This window comes from Ovis canadensis, chromosome 20 (genome assembly GCF_042477335.2).
Source record: "Ovis canadensis isolate MfBH-ARS-UI-01 breed Bighorn chromosome 20, ARS-UI_OviCan_v2, whole genome shotgun sequence".
Lineage (NCBI taxonomy): Eukaryota > Metazoa > Chordata > Mammalia > Artiodactyla > Bovidae > Ovis > Ovis canadensis.
In genome coordinates this window covers 24,872,511-24,891,161 of record NC_091264.1, presented here as the reverse complement: position 1 = coordinate 24,891,161, position 18,651 = coordinate 24,872,511, and the positions used below count along the sequence as shown (strand labels likewise).

The following is an 18,651-nucleotide window of genomic DNA, read 5'->3' as shown; positions in this document are numbered from 1 at the left end:
AACATGGGTAATAGGACTGACTTTCTTCACTTAGTGAACACGCTCATGTTCCTCATGTCCTTTGCTCCCTTTTACAGACACTAAATTTCACTGGTCTGTCAAGCATGAATGAAACATTATTGGAAAAGTTTTAAGAATTTTGAGTTGTCAAGCCTTAACTGCAGATAGAACTTTAAAATACTTATAGGTAGCTTTTCTTTTAGACTTTTTATTATGAAAGTTTCAAACATACACAGAACCGGAGACACTAGTATAATGAACATCTGTATACCTATTCTCCAGGTTTATTAATTATCAACAGTTCAGTTAATGTGCTTTTAAAACTGTTACATTCTCACAAATATCGTAAAGCAGTAGTATTAGTTTACCAGATTGTCTTTTTTTCCCCAAAATTTTGTTGTACATAGAGAAACCTGAAAAGCGGTGTGTTTTAGCTCAGACTTAGCTTTGCACAATCAGTGATTCTGAAACCATTCTTATTCTTAGTTCCTTTCTGTCAGTTCATAGCCTGGAAAAGAAAGATAAATTTTTTAGCTTTTTCTTTATAGTAGATTAGTCCAAATACACTATAGAATAGAGTACTGTTCATCTGAAAAGTTAGATTATCTTCAAAATGTAGTGTCTGAGCAATCCTGTTGTTTAAATGTTTTGCTATTATTTTTTCTTTCTCTAAAAACTATGTCATTGCTGTGCTTTTTTAGGCTCCAAATGTATATCTTCTTGAGGCCTTCCAAAACTGAGGCCCAAATTTTCACCTGTGTCTTGAAACTAAGTATGTTTAAATACCATCTCTGTAGCAACAGCGCACCAACACCCGCTCAGTCCGCCCCCAGTCAAAACCCTTTCTTGACTTTCCTCTTTAGCTGTTCGTGACACTGTTACTCTTACTGGTCATTTTTTTTTTTTTCTTTTTCCTTACTCTTCCTTTACTTAAGCTCAATGAGTCACTAAATCACTTTGTTTCTAAATTTATGTTTTTTTATCCTTTTCATTTCCACTCTAATTGTCCTAATTTGCATAATATGTTAGCAGGAAGTTATCCTTAATCTATAATGAACTTGATGTATATCAAAATTAAGATATATTTCTAAAGTAAAATAGGGCATTTTCTTCCCTTTCAGAGAAGGCTTCAGTCTTATAAGCAAACACATAATTTTTAAGGCCTAGGAAATCATTATATTTGAACCAAGGTGACGTACATGATTTCCAAACCACTCAACCTGGTGAATGATGGCCGGCAGGGGTATAGGCGGCAGACTTTCTTAGACCACAGAAATGGCCCAAGTGAGCTCCTAGTCCAGAGTATCTGCAGGTGCTTTGCAGTGGGGGAGATACTAAGTGTATGTAACATGTTTTCAGGACGTCTTGTGCTTCTGTGGTAAAAATAAGGGATCTGTTGGTTTACCTGAAAACTCTTCTCCTATTCCTTGTGGCAAATTTCCTGTCCAAGATAGTTCTCATCAAAAAGCCATTATGCCAAAAGTGACTTGACAGTCTTATCTTATTACTTTCCCTTTGCTTTACAGGCTCCTAGACTTGAGGTTTGTCAGAAAGATAGGAACCTGAGGTTAGTTGAGAGGATGTAAAATAAAAATAGGAAGGTAAGGGATGCCTGTTGTACTTCGCATGAGCAGTAGGCAGCCTCCAGTGGTCTTGGGCCTGAGTCCTTTCCAGATGGATTGTAGCTTATCAACTTGGCTTGCCTTTGGTCAGCTTATGGAGATCTTTCTGCTCTTCTGGGAATTGTTTGAATTTCCTCCTGGTGGAAATCAAGATGCAATTTTACATTACTGACTCGGGGATAAGAGAATAAAATTTGATACTGTTTTAGATAATCCAGTATATCTGATTATTTTCTTCTGTGGGAAGTAGGAATAATACAGGGATTCTGAGAAATTAATGGTTATTAAGAGTGGAAAATGGAGGAGAAAATTACACCATTTATAGGAAGGCTAGTATGGTGGGGCTAGACCTTTGATGAGGAGGAGTATTGCTACATAATCTTGGGCAAGTTACAGTTGTTAGGATTAGTGGGATCCTTCTCTATAGTACAGAAACTAGAGATAAGTCCTAGGGTATGGGGAGTTGAGAAGCCTGAAGGGAGAAGGAATGGGATGGAAGAGTTTCCAAGGATTATTTTGGTTTAAAATATAAGTTAAAAAAAAATAAAATAAAATATAAGTTAAAGTCTTCCTAAAGTTTTGGGGATGGCAGCTCTGCCTGTGGCATCAGAATGTGGTCTTGAGGCCCTCGTGGGCTATGAGAAGCTGTGCCTCTTAACCCTGAATGCTTGGTGTTCAGAATAGTGCTGCAGAGTAAGTGAGAGTTGAGTTGTTAGGACTGATTTTGTCTTCAGGGTGTTTTGTGGTTGGGTGGAGAGTAAAGAGTCTGGTTAGACCTTAGGTAAGACCATCACCGCCACTTTGTGATATGGGACAAGGTACATAGTTTTTCTCTGAGCCTCAGTTTCCACATCTATAATATTGGGAGGTGCATGCAGTATTAATACCTACCTAAGGGTTGTGAGGTTTAAATGAGACAATACATACAAAGTACTTAGCCTAGAACCTGGCATATGTCTTCAGTAAATATTAAATACAATTATAGTTTCATTAATAAGCAGTTTTGTGTTTGGATAATAAGTTCTGTTAGGTTCTAAGTAGTGTTGTTACAGAATAAATAAGATCCTGTCCTTAGACAAGATAGAGCATGTACATGAAAGGTAAGTAACAACCCAAGTCCTGTGGTAAGTGACAAATGAGTGGTGTACTTAAGAACTTGTGAGGCAGGAGTAATTGCTAAGCAGATGAGAATTTCAGGAAGGTGACAGAACTCCACCTGAGCTTTGTAGGACTAGTTAGCAGGTTAAGAGGATAGGCTCCTTGGAGCTAGACTGCCTGTGTTAGAATCCTGACTCTGCTGCTCTGTAATCTTCAGCAAGTTACTTGACCTCCTTCCTAGGGTTGTTGAGAGAATTGAGTTAATACATGCCAAGTGCTTAGAACAGTGCCTCAAAAGTGGTTAGAAGACCCAGCACAACCCCAAAAAATCAGAAACAAGCCATGTAGTTAGACCATGATAAATTGTTGCTAAAAATTGAGAGAGGGAGAATGCATTTCAGGTAGAACATTGAATGATAACGAAGGGGAGGTATCGTAGGTTTGTTTGAAATGATGAAGCCAAATGGATTCAAGGGAATAACCTGTGGAAAATAGTGGGGGATTGTGTTGGGGCAGAATTATGAGTGATTAAGCCAGGGAGTGTGACGTCATCTCCATATATTTTGGGGGAACTTGGGAAGATTTTGGGGGTTATTTGTAAAGCATTCTTGTGTGCTATGAATAACATTTCTAAGTCTGTGTCTCTTGCGTTTCTCCACTGTCTTTCCTGATTTCAGTATAACTGAAACTGCTATTCATACTAATTTTGACAATGAAGTTCATGATCCTCTACTTTGAACCATTATGGCACTTTAATCTATTCGTTTCTTTCTGTAAACGTGTATTTTGGCTAACGTTTCCCTATTTCTCTCCTTATTCTATTTGTTTACATAATGCTTATTCCTTTTCTTCAAAGTTTAGTGGATTTCTGCTGTTTTCCACTCTGCCCTCAAAAATCCCAGTAGAGATCCTAAATCACCAAAGTCACAAGGTAGAAAGGGATAGGGCAAAACGGTGAGGAAACTGGGGAAATATTCTCTAGTCCAGCAGTCTTATTTTACAAATGAGGACATTGAGGTCCAGAGGAAGTTACGTGAAGACCCACAACTAATAATTAGCAGCCTATACCTTTCAGAGCTAAACAAGGGCTGTTTTTTTTTTTTAACTGTTATCCTAGTATAATTCTTAACAATCTGGGTGGGAGTTAGAGTAGTATCACTAATAATATTTCTACTAACAACTATCAGACCCCAAGGTAAGAATAATTTTACTACTAGGAATAATGTGATAATAATTCACTCTATTCTTAATGAGAAGCCTGTGATTATACTTCTTAGATTAGCATTACTATTCTTAATGTTTAAAACCAAACTCCAAAGTGTGCTTTAGAAAGAAAAGGATTTCTTTTATTTTTAAAGTTTTAAATTATAAATAGTATTATAAATAACATTCTCAAAAAAAGTGGACATTTTGTTCCTATCATGGTGGAACACAGGTTCTTTTATAGAGTGATTGATGGGCCCATAAGGTTAGCATGAAATGTTGGGAACTACTGTACTTTGACCTCACAGCCCCCAAACCTGTACTTCAGCTCAGACGGTTGTCTCTGAGCTTACATCATCTTCAGTCAGTCTCTTACATTTTATTGTATGCCACACGTCAAGGTGAGAAACTTACTTAAGCACTGTACTCTTCCAGATCGTTTTCCTACCTAGATGTGATCTGACAGACTATATTCTATAAAGCCCTAATCTTTATATAGTGTCTGGATACTCTAGTTGCTCAATAAATGCTTCCTTCACTTTTTACAGAGCACGTAATTTTTTCTCAGTAATGTCAGTTCCTAATCTCCAAATCACTGTCACACCACTTTTCTGCTCTTGCAGTGTCTTGTTTTAACTTCGGCAAGATGCTCCTCTTGTGTTTTGAAAACTTGTGTGATGTGCAAATACTTTTTTAGTCACTTTAAGCATAATTTTATCATAAAATTATTTCACAGCTGGTAATATTTTCATGTTCTGTATTCTTCCCCAAGATGAAAGAAAGAATAAGTGTCATGGGTTACATAAAGATGCCCCAGACGTCTCTGCTCATCCTGCCATATCCCTTAAAAAAAAAAAAAAGTCTTCCAGCCAGATTCATTTTTACTGAAATACTTATTTTTCTTTATCATTTTCAAACATCGTGAAGCTGAAATGTATCGTACACAAAGAAGAACTGTCCGTGTCCTCAGTGCTTTGTATCAGATCCCTTAGTTGTATTGTCTATGCTTTAGTTTCTTTTTCCTATCTTCATTTTTCTGAGGATTTTTTTCTCTTATGATCTGCAACTTGTTTTATATAGATGATTATTCTTTATAGCAAATTATAACTTCTATTTATGCTAATAGGAGGAAAGATAAATACTTCAAAATTAAATTTTAGATTTTTTTGATAGCTATGTATGTGTGTAAGTTTCTCTTAGCCTCTTTCTTCAAATTATAGGAATTTGTTTTCTGTTTTTAAATTTTTTTCTTGTAAACTGTTTTATTGTTTTAAAGAAATTTGTTAAATTATATTTTATGAGTGGTTTCCAGCCTTTGCTTCTATATACATATAAATATGTATATAGAAGCAAAGGCTTTTATATATATATTATAGAATATATTTATATATATATAATAGTACTATATAAATTATATTGTGTATAATTATAATATGTGCACTGTGTATAATACTGTATTATGTATGTAATATATAGCAGAAATATTGTATATGTTAATATAATTTTGCTTTGGGTGTAAGCCTGCCAGTTCTCGTATGATGAGAGAGAAAGGAAAAATTGTTTTTTTTTAACCTTTATATAAATTATTTGGCTGTCTTGCTTACTCCATTTATTATTTTCCATTTTTTATTTGTGGCTTCTGTAAGTGGAGAGCTTTAATATTATACATTCTTATAGACTGTAGTCTTTGTTACAAAATGAATTTATTTCTTTTTTCATTTTTAATATGACTTTAGATTTTCTGTTCAACTCATGGTATATTTTTGTTTAGTTTTTGGTTAAATTTGTCAGTTTGGGTTATAGTTCATCTTCATATTGTTTTTGTTCATTTTATTAATATCTCCTTTAATAAACTATTTGGTATTACCATGTGCTGAATATTTTCGTGTTTGTGTGTCTATAGCTGCTAAACAAGTGTGACTGAGTTTTCCTCTTTAAGATTCCTAAGTAAGTATTTTTATACCTGTTGTCTATTTTGCATCTGAAATGCTGATAGCAGTAAACAAAATTTTAGTAGTTTATGTGAGTTAATTTTTTTATGACAGTTATCTAGCTTTGCCAGACCAATTTTGTTAGAAAATTGAAAACATTTAAAAATTAATAATTCTCCTAATCTAGTGTCCCTAATTTAGTAATTTGTTTTGATCCTTGTGTCATTTTATCAGTCTTTTATTTTGAGAACTCACCAATGACTTTTTAAAAAATGAATCATGAAATGTGTGAAACAACTTTAAAGGGGAAAGTAAAGATACATTTTAGGACCTACATTTTTTGTGAATTGGATTAACAGATTATTCAGTGATATAAAGATATGTCTTTTAAATTAAGTTTCTTCTATATTCATTGAAAAGATTTGATATCTTGTAATTAAAATTAAAAGGCAAGCACTATTAAAAATCAGAATTCAAGCATAAAATACTTGAGAAATAATGAGCAGGATGAGAGTGGAAAGAAATCTCTAAACCAGTAATCTGAGGCAAGATATTTTCTGTATTTAAATGTTGAATTTAGCTCTGAGCCTCCTGGCAAGCAAGAGAAAAAAGGGAACAGGATGGGTTTCATCATTATTGTCTAATAAAGAAAGCTTATTAGTTTTTAATGAGAGAGAAACCTTTTCTGAGTTCTAAGTTAAAAAAGAGGTTGTTATGTGAATTCTTCATAAGGAATATATTTATATTTCCATTTTTATACCTTAACTAATTACTGCTATTGCTGTGTTAGCTGTCATATACCATTCATATGCACTGTAGTTATATTTGGTCATACTAAGTTTACATCCACTTTTGTCAAAAGTGGAAATACCATGGCTAGGGTGTGTTTATATATTGCCTCTAGAATTGTAGCCATTGACGAACAGGAAACTGAAAGCTGAAAGTTCAGGAAATGTATTTAAACTTTGTGGAAAGAATGTATAGGATACTTTACTGAAATCCATGGCTGTTTGAAGACTAAAAAATTATGTGTGCATTTAGTTAGAGAATAATACTATGGATTCTTACAATGCTGTCAGATGCTTAAATATGATAATAAATACAGTATGCACATTGTGTGCCAGGAAAATTGTGCAATGCTAGAAAAAAATGCAACGGATTATTATATGTGTTCAGCTATACTCTCAAGAAATAAAACAGCTGGCACAGCAGTCAAATTCTTCAAGGATGTCTTATTTTCAGAGAATTACAGAGTGTTGGTTTTAGTTTTAGTTCCAGGGAAGGAGAGGTCCCTGTTTTATAAGATAGTCCATTTCACTCTTAGGAAATTCTAATGGTTAAGTTTTATTTTCTCATATTGGGTTGAAGTTTATTCCCTTGTAATTTATTAGTGTACTCTATAGTTTTCTTAGTTTTGAAAAGAAAATTGTTAACTGATAAAAAGTATTTAAAATTAAAAAAATTATTAGAAAAATGTTTATTATACATTTCAAGTGTTTGGGTTTTGTTTGTTTGTTTTAGGTATTGTGGCATTTTAGGTGCCTCAGGAAATACTAAAGTTGGGGTCTTTGTTTTTGAAGTGGTTTAGAAGATTTCTGTCACAGGACATGATTAACGTATATGCTGGGTAACCTATTTTCTTACTGTTTCTATACTTAGCTGTTTTAACAGGATGTGATCTATATGGTTTCAACATTCTTCTTGTTTGAAACAGCATGAAGTTTTAGTCACTTCTTAGAAATGGGAATTTTCTAATACTGTGTCGTCGTTTTTTTTTGTTGTTGTTGTTCTATTTCAACAAAAGAGGTCGGTTATGATTCTTTCACTCCAGTTTTGTGATTTGAAGTTATAGTCACTCAAAATATTCAGGGACCACATTAAATGAGAATTCTACTTATTATAAAGTTCTTCTAGGAAATTTAGCTGTATTATATGTCAGCAATTATCATTTTAATAGCCTCGTTAAAATTAGCCTTTTTCAGAATTGATTGGATTTGGATCTGTCATGTTTCTGCCTCTGAACCATTGGGATGGCCAGGGGCTAGAAGGAGCTGACTGGTGGGACTAGGGATGGGCCTACCCCCAGGGGTGAGGAGCCGTCATTCCCTAGTGGAAAGTCCCAGAATGCTGTTTGCAGTAGAGGGTGGAATGGCCTCTAGGCTGACAAAACAGAGAGTCTCGACCAGGGCAGACCATAATGGTATAATGAGTTAGACGGGTGGACTTTAGGCAGTAGTTGATCTGTTTTTGTAACAAAGGGTTCTTTTCAAGAACAGCTCTTACTTTCTCCTTATTGTATAGTACATGTTTATTGTAGAAGAATTTAGTGAGTATATATAAATCCATACAGAAAAGAAAAAATTTCCTATGTTTCTTCCCTTTTGAATTTTCTTAGCTAATTTCCCTTAAATTTCATTTACCATCTAAGTTACTTTTAAAATTTTATTTGAAATGGTTCTTGTTGAATTGTTCTTTCACAAAGTGTGTCTCTGATAACTTTTTCAGTTAATTGTGAAGGAGATAGGAGTTAATCTTGAAAGCCCTTGTTTTTGTTTGATGTAATTATCCTATTAATTTGTATCTATTTTATGGGAATCTGTAGGTACAATAGACACAATGAGAACACAAACCTGAAAGTCAGTGGTTCTTACTAGGCAAGCAGGAAAAATGGAGCAAGGATGAGGTCCTTCTTGTTCACCATTATGTCAGTATCATCACGTACAGTGCCTGACATGTAGTTAGTGTTCCATAAATAATTGTTGAATGAATGGATGAGTTTCTCATTAAGCACTTTGGGTAGCTCATATTTCCTGCAATGTAGGTAATCAAGTTCAATTACATTCATCCAGAGTTAGAGTCTTTGCTGTGCTTAGTCCTGTTTTAAAAATGAAAGCTAAGATGATTTTTTAAAAAAGATAATGTATGTGCGCGCGCACACACACACCCCGTACAAAAAGTAAAACTCCCTTGTTTCTTTCTCTGAATCCCATTCTCCAGAATATGCTACTGTTGATGACTGGTATTTTTTTCCTAGATATTTTCTTACATTTACAAATATATGTACATTTTCTTTATACAAATAAAATAATAGTCTACATTGTTGTATAACTTGCTTTTCCCCTTCTTAAACGTCTTTCCATATCAACTCATATGTAACAGCTCCATTTAAAAAGAATTTTTTAAAAATTATTTATTTATTTGACTGCGGTGGGTGTTAGTTGTGACGTCTTTAGTTGCAGCATGCAAGCTCCTAGTTGCAGCATGTGGTATCCAGTTCCCTGACCAGAGACTGGATCCGGGCCCCCTACACAGGGAGTGCAGAATCCTAGCCACTGGACCACTGGGGAAGTCTTTGTAACTGCTTCTTTATTTTTAATTGCTGCATAATATTCCACTGTGGGGATGTATAATAATAGTCAAGGAAGTAGTGTGCCCACTTTTTTTTTTTTTAACCATTTCACCAATATTGTGTTTAATAACCTTCCACATATAATTTTGCTTTCTTCTGTGAGACTATCTACAGGATATTTCCTGGAAGTGCTACTGGAGGGATAAAGGATATTTGCACTTACACTTTTTATCAGTTCAGTCGCTCAGTCATGTCCAACTCTTTGCGACCCCATGGACTCGAGCACACCAGACTTCCCTGTCCATCACCAACTCCTGGAACTTGCTCAAACTCATGTCCATTGAGTCAGTGATGCCATCCAGCCATCTTAATCTCAGTCGTCACTCTCTCCTCCCACCTGCAGTCTTTCCCAGCATCAGGGTCTTTTCCAATGAGTCAGTTTTTCACATCAGGTGGCCAAAGTATTGGAGTTTCAGCTTCATCATTAGTCCTTCCAACGAATATTCAGGACTGGTTTCCTTTGACTGGTTTGATCTCCTTGCAGTTCAAGGGACTCTCAAAGAGTCTTCTTCAACACCACAGTTCAAAAACATCAGTTCTTCGGCACTCAGCTTTCTTCACAGTCCAGCTCTCACATCCATACATGACTACTGGAAAAACCATAGCTTTGACTTGACGGACCTTTGTTGGCAGAGTAATGCCTCTGCTTTTTAATGTGCTGTCTAGGTTGGTCGTAACTTTCTTCCAAGGAGCAAGCGTCTTTTAATTTCATGGCTACAGTCACCATTTGTAGTCATTCTGGAGCCCAAGAAATAAAGTCTGTCACTGTTTCCATTGTTTCTCCATCTATTTGCCATGAAGTGATGGGGACCAGATGCCATGATCTTAGTTTTCTGAATGTTGAGTTTTAAGACTACTTTTTCTTTTCTTTTTCTTTTTTTAAAAATTTTTACTTTTACTTTATTTTACTTCACAATACTGTATTGGTTTTGCCATACGTTGACATGAATCCACCACGGGTGTACATGCGTTCCCAAACTTGAACCCCCCTCCCACCTCCCTCCCCATAACATCTGTCTGGGTCATCACCATTAAGACTACTTTTTCACTTTCCTCTTTCACTTTCATCAAGAGGCTCTTTAGTTCTTCACTTTCTGCCATAAGGGTGGTGTCATCTGCATACCTGAGGTTATTGATATTTCTCCTAGCAATCTTGATTCCAGCTTGTGCTTCATCCAGCCCAGCATTTTGCATGATGTACTCTGCATGTAAGTTAAATAAGCAGGGTGACAATATACAGTCTTGACGTACTCCTTTTCCTATTTGGAACCAGTGTGTTGTTCCATGTCCAGTTATAAGTGTTGCTTCTTGACCTGCATACAGATTTCTCAGGAGGCAGGTCAGGTGGTCTGGTATTCCCATCTCTTCAAGGATCACAGTTTATTGTGATCCACACAGTCAAAGGCTTTGGTGTAGTCAATAAAGCAGAAGTAGATGTTTTTCTGGAACTTTCTTGCTTTTTTTGATGATCCAGTGGATCTTGGCAATTTGATCTCTGGTTCCCCTGCCTTTTCTAAATCCAGCTTAAACATCTGGAAGTTCATGGTTCACATACTGCTGAAGCCTGGCTTGAAGAATTTTGAGCATTACTTTGTTAGCGTGTGAGATGAGTGCAATTGTGCGGTAGTTTGAACATTCTTTAGCATTGCCTTTTTTTTGAGATTGGAATCAAAACTGACCTTTTCCAGTCCTGTGGCCACTGCTGAGTTTTCCAAATTTGCTGGCATATTGAGTGCAACACTTTCACAGCATCATCTTTTAGGATTTGAAACAGCTTGACTGGAATTCCATCACCTCCATGAGTTTTGTTCGTAGCAATGCTTCCTAAGGCCTGCTTGACTTCACATTCCAGGATGTCTAGCTCTAGGTGAGTGATCACACCATCGTGGTTATCTGGGTCATGAAAATCTTTTTTGTATAGTTCTTCTGTGTGTTCTTACCACTTCTTATAGATGTTGGAAAATTCCCCCTTAAAGATAGCATACTGCTTTGCACTCATTAAGGACATGAGTTGTTATTTTCTAATAACTACAAGCTTTCATTCTGTGGGCTAGAAGAGTTCAACTTTTGAAAATGAATCCTCCTTCTGGTAATTTGAGTGGTTCAGAAGATGGATTAAATCAAATATCCCCATTGCCTGGCATAAGTAGTTGAAGTCAAGTGGAAGATGGTAGCCTATAGTTTCTACAGACTTAGAGTATACATTACACTGATCCAGATGTGAAAGATCAAAATGTTGGTTTTAAGGTTTTGCTTCCTTGGGTTGTTTAAGCTCAACATTTACAAGTGACCGTCTGAAAGGATGGAAAGCCCTGAGTATTGGTTTGAGAAGTTTGGTTTCATTGTTCTCAGGAACTATTTTAAGTCCTTGAACTGGGGTGTGTACTGTATGAGAGAGGTTTACTGGTGGTATGTACCGAATGAATAGAAGGGAGTGAGTAGGCTGGAGGGCTGTGGTGACTCAGGAAGGAAAGGAAGAAAACCCAGAATGTGGTGATAGCTGTGGGATTGAAAAGCTAAGAGAGTAGGAAGCAATGTGCAGTTGGCGGGTCCTGTTGATTCAGTGGAGAAAAGTGAAGCATTTGAAGTTGTGGAAGAACAGCCAGACAACGCAGATGATGAAGTCAATACAGAAGGGGCCAAGTTTGAAAAAGTTGATTTTCTTTTTTAAAAGATAAAAGTAGGGCTATAAAAGGGTTCTTAAGTATCTGCTGCTGCTGCTGCTAAGTCACTTCAGTCGTGTCTGACTCTGTGCGACCCCATAGACAGCAGCCCACCAGGCTCCCCCGTCCCTGGGATTCTCCAGGCAGGAACACTGGAGTGGGTCGCCATTTCCTTCTCCAATGCATGAAAGTGAAAAGTGAAAGTGAAGTCACTCAGTAAGTGTCCAACTCTTCGTGACCCCATGGACTACAGCCTACCAGGCTCCTCCGTCCATGGGGTTTTCCAGGCAAGAGTACTGGAGTGGGGTGCCATTGCCTTCTCCGCTTAAGTATCTAAGCGGAGAGATTAAAAAACTGGAGAAGGGAAGAGGGAGAAATTAACTAGATCTGGAAGTTATCTGTAGGTAAAGTTGAAATTAAGAGTGGATGAGTTCTGGGATGAAGTGGTTGACAGGGGAAAAGCTGTTGATTGAAAACTACATTTTGAAAAGAGGTGCTTGCAGTGATGGGCTTCCCAGATGGCTCAGTGGTGAAGCATCCGCCTGACAATGCAGGAGACGTGGGTTCGATCCCTGGATGGGGAAGATCCCCTGGAGAAGGAAATGGCAACCTACTCTCTTATTCTTGCCTGGGAGATCCCATGGACAGAGGAGCCTGCTGGTCTACAGTCCAGGGATTGCAAAAGAGTTGGACGCGACTTAGTAACTAAACAACTTGCAGTAATAGGAGATGGGATGAAAAGAGCAATCAAGAAAAGAAGTCAGTAATCTGAGAAACAGGAAAAGAATCAGGATAAATCTTATTGGGAACTCACCTTCGTTTTTTTTTAATGGCCTTTTTTAAAAATTTAATTAATTAATTTTTTGGCTGCATTACAAGCCACGTGGGATCTAAGTTCCCAGAGCAGGGATCAAACCCCAGCCCCTGCATTGGAAACGTAGAGTCTTACCACTGGGCTACCTGGGGAGTCCCTCACCTTCATTCTTTTTCTCTACATATGATATTGTATTTACTGGATGTTTTCCAGGTAGCTGCCATGTTCTTCTTTGGTGTAATACCTCAGAAAATTTTGTTGTGTGTATTTTAAAGTTGGAGTTAGTTTTATTCCTGAAGTTGACTATTACACTTGAAAAAAGGTCTTGGAAAAGTAGTTTTGGTGTCATGTGCTATGTTCCTTTTTTGTGTAGTTTCATAAAATCTTTTCATTTTGTTTTAATATTTGCGGGTCCAACACAAGAAAAAAAAAGCCAGCTTATTATCGACTAGATACAAGTCCAGATACCTTGTGCATTTTAAGTGATCATTTAAAAAATGTTTCTTGGCTTTGGAAACTCAGCTAATAACAAATGATAAGAATGAGGTGTTTTTTTAAATTTTTTTGGAAGAACATAGTGTGAATTTAGAGTGTACTGTTGTGCTTGTCAGGATGGAGCCTCGTCACAGGAAATAATCTAGAGTCAAAGCCAGGGCCCTGTGACTTCACCAGAGTCAGTAGGTGAAATGGTTCAAATGCAGGCTCAGGAGTCATTCTGCCTGGTTCCACTGCACATGAGCAGTATTATGCCCCTGAATTTCACCATCTGGACATGCTAATAATAGTTCGTATATCAGGGTAATTAAGAGGATCCATCCTGGAACTTACATTCTAGTAATGAGAGACTGGAAATTTTCAGATAAATAGGTGTGCCAGGTGGTAAGTAGAGGAAAATGACGGTAGGATTGATTGTCGTCGTTTCTTGCTCTTTTATATTGGGTAATAGGGAGGGTCTGCCTGATAAGAAAGTGTTTGAACAGAGACCTGCTAGAAGTGAGGAAGCAAACCAGAGACCAGTGAGGAAGCTGATTTGGGACAAGAGTTTCAGGTGGAGGGGACAGCAAGTGCAGAAACCCTGAGGAGTGGCGTATTGAAGGTACAGCAAGGGGGCCAGAGTCACGCAGGCAGAGTGAGAGGAGGAGCAACAGGAAATAATTTCAGAGATAGCCACCGGCCAGCATGGGGTTTTCCCCCTTAATTCTTACTATTTTTAAAAACCTTGATTGCCGTTTAGCTGCTTGACAGTGCTGTGTTAGTTTCTGCTGTGCAGCAAAGTTAATCAGCTACGCATATGCACGTGCCCCCCTTTTCACATCTCCTTCCCATTTAGGTCACCACAGAGTGCTGAGTAGAGTTCCCTGTGCCATGCAGTAGGTTCTCATTAGTTACCTGTCTTATAGATAGCATCGATAGTGTACATGAAGAGTTTCAAGCATAAGAAGGATTTGGCTCTATTCTGTGTGAGATGGGAAGCCGTGGGGAGTATTACCAGAGTTCATTTTCTAAGTCAGTCTGATTGTCACTTCTTTTCTTAAAAATGCTTCACTTCTCTAGTTGCTTTGGAATAAAAGTCCAAATGCTTGCTTCTGGCACACAAGGTCCTTCACAGTCAGGCCTCTGCCCATTTAGCATCATCTGCTTCCTTCCCAAAAGTACCCTCCACGTTAGCCAAATTGGGTTACGTGCAGTTCGCTGCATGGGTCACAGTGCTTTGTGTCTCCGTGCTCTTCTGCACGCCGACTGTCCTGGGAGACGCTCTCACCCTCAGCTCACGTGGTTGTGGCTCTGTTTCAGAGGGACCTCTCTGTGCTCCCAGAGCACCCTGTGCCTTGTTCTCCCACCGTCCCCTCCCCGGCCACTTTGGACTCTAGTCGCAGAGTCTTGCAGTGTGCTGTGTTCTTTTACCAGCCTTGATTTGATTTCACTCTTGCCAGACCCTTGCCAGTTGAAATTTTGCCCATCCTTCAAGAATCAGCTGAAACACTGCCATCTTTTCTCCCCTTTATAAACCTGCCCTCATAAATACTTTGTAGCTTTGTTATACTTAATCATAATTATCCTGAGTTAAAATGCTTCTCTGACTTACCTCACACAGAATCCTCTGCTTGACTCATTTTTAGTTTCTGTTTAGCCCCCAGTATAGTGTCTTACACAGATTTCACATTAAGTAGATGCTCAGGGTATGTAGGATTTTTATGATAATTAGAAAAACTGTTGGGTTTCAAAAGCAGCACAAATGAACAGTTACAGTGAGATGCCTATTAAGAAAACAAATTTATTATAAGATAATATTGATGATGGCGTGGTTACTCTGATTCTCTCATAGAGTTACTACTGCCAAAAATTAGTGCACCCCTTTTGATATGTGTAGTTTGGCAGGATGTATTCAGACATAAATGTCCATGGGTTTTTTTTGAGTTGATGATACCCCTTCTGGAAATCATCTTTAGAAAATAATGCAGACTAGAATAACAATTACAATAGCTACCTCTACCACTAATGTTGAAAGTTTGCTGTGTGACAGGCACCATGTAAAGCCCTTTACACACATTACTTTATTTCTCAGAATCCAAAGAGGTATTGATGCTAGTAATCTCACGTCACGTATGGGGAAATTGAGGCACAAAGAAATTAACTGACTTGCTGCTCTGTTGTCAAGCCAAGATTCCTACAAACAGAATTCATACCCCTAATTTTATGTGATAAAGCCTAGGCACAAAACTGTTCACAGCAGTTTTACATAGAGTAGGTAAATTGGAAGCAATGGATGTAATTAATTATGGTTCATCCACTCAATAGATTAAACTTCTAATAGCTTTATTGAAGTAAAATTCACATAACATAATATTTATGCCTTTAAAGTCTACAAGTCAGTGGTTTCTGGTATATTCACAGTTACACAACTATTACCATTACCCCACTTCAGAACACTTTATCATCCTCAAATCTCATACCCATTAGCAATCACCCCCTTTTCCTGATTACCCGATAAAATCGCCAGTCTATTTTCTGTCTGTATAGATTTGCCTATTCTGGACATTTTGTATAAATGGAATTGTATAAGATACGGCATTTTGTGCTTGGCCTTCATTTAGCATAATATTTCAGGGTTCATCCATGTTGTAGCATGTTACAGTACTGCATTGCTTTTCATCACTGAATAATATTCTAATGTATCGATATATGACTTTTATCTATCTCATGGACATTTCTGACTAATATCTAATGGACATATCCGACTAATGGACATTTGGAGTGTCTCTACTCCTTAGCTTTTATGAATATTCATGTCCAGGTTTTTGTGTGGACATATTTTCATTTTTCTTGGAACTGTTAATCAAATGATAACTGAATTTTAGAGGAACTCCCAGACTCTTTTCCACAGCAGCTGCATCCTGTTACGTTTCTTCTAGCAGTGCATGAGTACTCCACCTTCTCTACATCTCTGATGATACTTGCTGGTATCGGTCTCTTTGCTAATAGCCATCCTCGTGGTTTTAGAGTGCTATCTCATTGTGGTTTTGATTTGCATTTCCTTGATGCCTAATGATGTTGAGCATCTTTTTGTGTGCTTATTTGCTCTTTGTAAATCTTGTCTGAAGAAATGTCTGAATCCTTTGCCCTCTTTTAACTGAGCTATTTTTTATTATTGAGTTAAAGGAGTTCTTAGTATATTCTAGACACAATCTCATTATCAGATATTTGATTTGCAAAATTTTTCTTTCATCCTGTTGTGTTTTCACTTTCCTGATGGTGTCCTTTGTAGCACAAAGTTTTTAATTTTCATGAAGGCTGATTATTTTTTTTTTGCTTTCAGTTTCACATAAGAAAACAGTGCCAAATTCAAGGTCAGTGAAGTTTTACTCCTGTGTTTTCTTCAGAGTTTGATAGTTTTAGCTCTTATGATGAGTCTTTGGTCCATTTTGAGTTAATTTTTTGTATGTGGTGTGAAGTAGTGTCCAACTTCATAATCGTTTGCATATTGAGATCCAGCACCAGTTGTTGAAAAAAGGCTGGTCTTTCTCCTATTGAATTGTCTTGGAACTTTTTTCAGATATCTGGGCCACAAATGTAAGAGTTTATTTATCAGCCCTCAATTCTGTTCTACTGATCTATGTGTCTGTCCTCATCTTAGTACCACACTATATTGATTCCTGTCATGTTGTAGTAAGTTTTGGCACCATGAAGTATGAGTCCTCCCAACTTTGTTCTTTTCAAGGTTGTTTTGACTGTTTCGTTCAGTTTTGTTGTGAACCTATAACTGCTGTAAAAAATCTGTTTTTAACAAAGGACTCCTAAATTGGGTGTTGGGATTATGGTAATTTCTTTCCTCCTTCATTTCCTAAACTTGCGGTAACATATAACTATATTATAATTTAAAAAATTTTAGTTTACGGTTTGGCTAATATAATTTTTTTTTAAAAAACTCAACAGGCAGCTCTTAGCTTTGTAGCTAAAAACCAGAGTAACCTAACTTTCCAGGCAGAATGTATGAAGGTGAAGAGCTGGGGCGCAAGGTTATGGTTAGAATGAGGCAGACTCAGATTTAACACTCGGCTCCGTGAATGCGCCTTTCTGTCTCCAGTGAGTTTCCGTCAGTTTCTTCTTTGCCACCTCACTCTCCATTAAAAGCCTCCCCGCTCACCTTAACTAAGACTTTCCTCCAAATATTTAGGTGAATTTTTGGAATCTGGCTAGTCTGTATAATTGCCATCCATGAATGGAATGAATGATGATTGAGTAGCATTAGGGCACGGAGCCAGATAATGCAGTCTGAGCTGCATAAGTCACTTTGATGAAAGTTGATTTTGAGAAGTGGGCAGGGGGCAGTCATCCAAGCAGAGCTCTTTACTGACTTCTCTGCCCTTTTGTTCCTTCAACTCTTTGCATCTGTGTATGTTGTTTTCTTAGGAAATCATGGTGAGGGTAGAGATCTGCAGATGGTGCTGGTTAAAAGTTTAAATAGGTGCACAGAGAAGCAAGCCTGGCTGACTCAGTGACAGACTGCTCTTCCTGTGCTTGTCAGTACCACTACAGAGTGTGTGTGTTTTAGATAGTCTGGGGGCTTGCTTTCCCGTTGAAGCAGTGTTAAAATCTCAGTATATGGAAATACTTGATAGGTTTGTGTATCATAAGTGTCCGTTTGAAGTTTGTTTCAAAACAAAAGCAACTTTTACAGACCTGCTAAAAACTATTAATACCAGTGTCAACCACAAGCCAACTTTTTTGTAGTATTAAGACTTTGAAATATTAAGATGATTTGCACTGTATTTTTTAGTTGAATTAATAAAAGAAGGGGATTTTTAACCCAGATTTTTTAAAGCTGTGTTATATTTATTAATTGCATTTAGAAATGTAAAATCATGTTTTTTATTCTCATAAGGCTTAAACTTTTTACATATGTTAAAGAAAAATGAGATGCTGAAGTTATGCAGGTTTTCAGAAATATTTGCAAAGCCATAGTTTTGACAGTTGTTTTAAAATCAAATACCTGCCATTTTAGTAGAGAGATGTCTTACTGCCAGTTATAGGTTTTGGCTTTTGTAATGTTATGGAAAAACTATATCCTTCAGATTTCAGACTGTAAAAATTAGTTCTAAATAATTCTTATTTTATAAAATACTTTCTTCCCATTTGAAGTTCCATTCATAATTCTAGTGTCTCCCTTTATCTGACTTAAAAATACACTTGTGAGCTTGTGCTTCTGGCCAACATAGAATAACAGAGATTGGATTTACTCTCTGGGCTATAATCACATAACAAACAAACAAAACCCCCAGAAAAAAATATATGAAGTTTCAAACACTGAACAACTGGCAGCAAAGGATGATAATTCCCAAGAAAGCAGAAACAGATGAAGTCTACAATTATCGTAGCTTACTGCCTGGAGAGAGTTTCCAGGCTGCAGCAT

The 18,651-nt window shown here is 37.1% G+C and overlaps 1 protein-coding gene across 3 annotated transcripts in view; it reads left to right on the top strand.

The window, feature by feature from the left end:
* The window catches only part of FKBP5 (FKBP prolyl isomerase 5), a 119,380-nt gene that overhangs the window by 6,726 nt on the left and 94,003 nt on the right, over positions 1-18,651 (top strand). The window contains exon 3 of one of the 3 annotated variants that reach the window (XM_069564228.1): positions 16,558-16,588. The exons of the other annotated variants lie outside the window; for them this stretch is intronic. The gene's annotated coding sequence lies outside the window, so the exon portion shown is untranslated. The remainder of the gene's footprint in view (positions 1-16,557; positions 16,589-18,651) is intronic. 3 annotated transcript variants of the gene reach the window in all.